The sequence below is a fragment of the Dendrobium catenatum genome, unplaced genomic scaffold, assembly GCF_001605985.2.
Source record: "Dendrobium catenatum unplaced genomic scaffold, ASM160598v2 original_scaffold_67288, whole genome shotgun sequence".
NCBI lineage: Eukaryota > Viridiplantae > Streptophyta > Magnoliopsida > Asparagales > Orchidaceae > Dendrobium > Dendrobium catenatum.
The window spans coordinates 158-3,635 of NW_021385737.1; the positions used below are offsets into that span (position 1 = coordinate 158).

General features: G+C 33.2%; 1 pseudogene; it reads right to left on the minus strand.

Moving 5' to 3' along the window:
* Positions 1 to 1,853: 1,853 nt before the first annotated feature.
* On the minus strand, positions 1,854 to 1,978 carry LOC114578535 (annotated as a pseudogene).
* Positions 1,979 to 3,478: the final 1,500 nt, after the last annotated feature.

Here is a 3,478-nt window from a genome sequence, read left to right on the forward strand (position 1 = left end):
CGTGAAGACAACCAAATCTAAAATCAAAGTCGGATTGGTCCTAAAATTAATTTTGAAACTTTTTAACTTAAATATAATTTAGAGATTCCAATTAATCAAACAAAAATTTTAATTTAGAGATATATCAAGATTTATTTTAAAGTGAAATATTAGTTATATATTCTTCATGCATTACACTAATAAGTGAAACATAAAATTTATTTGTTTCTTCACATATTCACATTAAACGGAGGCCTTCCGATAATCATATTAGGAAAGTTGATGTATTAGATTCGACTTATGTTAACAAAAATAGAAGTAGACATAAAAAGACTTGATTAGAAAATATTAGAAATGATCTTTCTTTATAAGATTTAAATGAGGATTTGACTTTTAACATGACACAATGACGAAAAAAGGATTCATGCAGCAGACCCCACGTAGTGGGACAAAGGTTTGATGTTGATGTTGTTTGACCGATTCAACCATGAACCGGTCGGACGGCCGGTCCGATTTGTTGAAATGACTAGTTGGACATAAAACCTGTGAAAAACCAAAAACCCCGGTTGAACCGGCAAACCGCCAAACAAGACGGGTTTAGAAGAATCGGACGGTTCTTAATATCACAAATCTCAGCCACCCATCTATGATCGCACGGCGTACGGAATTATATTACCTCAATCGTCTGCCTAAGGTATGTCATACCTCTTGTATTTTGTCTCCAATAACGTGACTCCTCCTTCCACAAGTAGAAGGCCTCCTTTGACCTCCTTGTCGCTAATCAACAACTAACCCTGCATCTACCCCCAGCTATTGTCATCCTTATGCCGATTGGTCCTCCTTCGTCTAACCTTAGCCACTCGACTCCACCTAATATCGTCGTGAACCACCCAAGCATGACTCTTGCCCGCTTCCACCTTCTTCGACTCACCTCTGGTCGACTCACCTCTGGCCGCCGACCTGTCGAGCTCCAACTAGCCAGATCTCGACGCCGACCCTAGCTTCGTCCGACTTGACCTCGTCCATCCTAACTTCACTTGATACATGCATGCCCCAATCTAGCGAGTCGAGCCACCTCCTATTGTCGTTCCAATCACTTCAACTAAGAGAAAGGATAGCTTGATGCTCTTCTCCCATCCAAATAGAGAGAGAGAGAGGGGGGTATTGCTTTTGTTTTCTTCAAGTCAGTTAAAAAGAAATTAACAAAGGCTTATATAAAAAAAAAATGAAAATGCATGCGTTTATTTTAGTTTCATTCATTTTTGCATCTATCTTATTTGTTGGCTGCTATGCAAAGAATTTAATCAAATTTGTTGAAATTAGTTCTAATATTTGTGCGGGTGTATTTACTATTTCATGTCATGAAGTGGTTGTGCAAAAATATAAGATATGCATTCCTCCCCCAATGTAATGTGGTATTAACGAATTAGTTGATTTGGCCATCCTATGCGGAAACCAGGAGCCGGGTGATGGCCACCTCATGCGGGAACCTGAAATGAAAAGGTGTGCCGTTTTGGCTTTGTATCTTTAAATTGTGTTTAAGTTTAATTATTGAAATTGATATTAAGATTTGTTGAATTTGAGTTTTGAATTTGCCGAAATTATGTTTTGTTAAAATCAAGCATAAATTAATTTTAATATACCAATCGAATCGTGAACCTCTTTCATTCAGTCCTATTTTCACAACTTTGTCCATTACATCCATTTAAGAAAAATACAATGTCTCTTAAAAACTTATGCTAAAATCATGTGGCACTTATCTAAAAAATAAATTCAATAAATAAGAATTTCTACGTACTAATGTACTAAGAATTAAAATTTTAACCACATACTCATTTTAATTGAATTTGCTGGGATTAATTGAATTTGCTGGGATCTTTTATAAAAAGAACCCTAAAAAAATTGGCGTATGCTGCTTAATGTAACGAGCACACGGTATTCTTTAGTAAAAGGCGAAAGAATTCAGTGATCCTGGGCTCGTTGGATTCGTCTCGTCGATCCGTTCGATTCGAGTACAAGCTCGTTAAAATAAGAGACCGTTTAGTAACTCAAATTGTGATTTGAACCTTCCAACAGCGCTTCGGGTCCCTGATTTGGATCCATTTGGGCTCAGATTGGGTTGAATTTGGTGTCATTGGATCCGTATTTTCGAGACGCTCAGTTTGACTATAAGCTCGCTGAAATTGGTGTTTAGATGGTCTCCGATTTAATTTTTGAAGCTTCCAACTCTATTCTGCCTCAAGATTCATGTCTGATCAAGACAATATTTTGGTGACATATCAATAGTATTTTTTTTCAAATAGAAATATCAATAAATCCCACCTCTAAAGTTCATAAACCCATCCTAGAAAAAATGGAAATAAGGGTTCATCTTTTAGCACGATTTAAACAAATATTTATACTGCTGAGATAATTTTTAATTTTTTTGTCGAACAAAAAATAGACATTAAAAAATAATTTTATTTGTATCACAAATAGATTTTTTTTTCTTTAATAAAAATAAAAAAATACAAATATCCTTAAACAAAGAATCATAATCTCTGGCTAATAGCACCGTTAGATCCCAAGTTGATCCTTAAGATTCTTTATAAATTTTTTTATATAATGTATTCCTCGATTTTTCAAGCTACAAGATTTTTATTAAAATAATTATAATATAAAAATAGAAAAAAATTATTAGATTTTTAAGTGCTATAAAATTTGTGACTGTGGAATTTGTTTTTAATATTTTAATTCAATACAAAAATCCAGCTAGCACTCCAAACAAATTGCAAGAGACTAAATTTTTTTAACAGAAAACTCATAATAGAAAAAATCATAGGGACTAGCTCAAATGCAATAATTCTTTATATGATAAGAGATGAGAATCCTTCCTTTCTCACACGTGAGGAAGATGATATTATATACATTTGAGTTCAATTATCTGATTCTCATTGTGAGAATTATAAATCAAATGCAATAATCGGATGAAAAAGATCTGATAATGTTGGAGGCAATTACGTATAATGGTCGTTAGCGGTGATCACTGGAAAAAACTATCGAGTTCTTTAGCTTTCTCATTTTTTTAATCTCCCGCCATGTATAAACAATGAGGTTTATTTATAGCCTTTTTGAGATGATCATTTAAGTACATATGTATATAATTTAAAAATTTGTATTGTATGATTTATATTCACCTCATTGTGATTGTTGATCATTTATCATTTTGTAATTATCTTAATGATATGTCAGAATTTAATCAAATTGGGCTCCTTAGATTCGTCTTGTCAATATGCTCGATTTGATTATATGCATGCAATATATGAATACTATTTGATCCATAAATTAATGTTTAAAAGTTTTCAGAAATATTTCGCATGCTTCATGAAAGCTCATTTGGAGTCGAATCGGATCATTTTTAGTATCGATGGATATCATCACGTGAAGACAATCAAATCTAAAATACAAATTTTTCTCCATTGCGTCCTATTAAAAGTCAAATTCTCATTTAAATCTAATG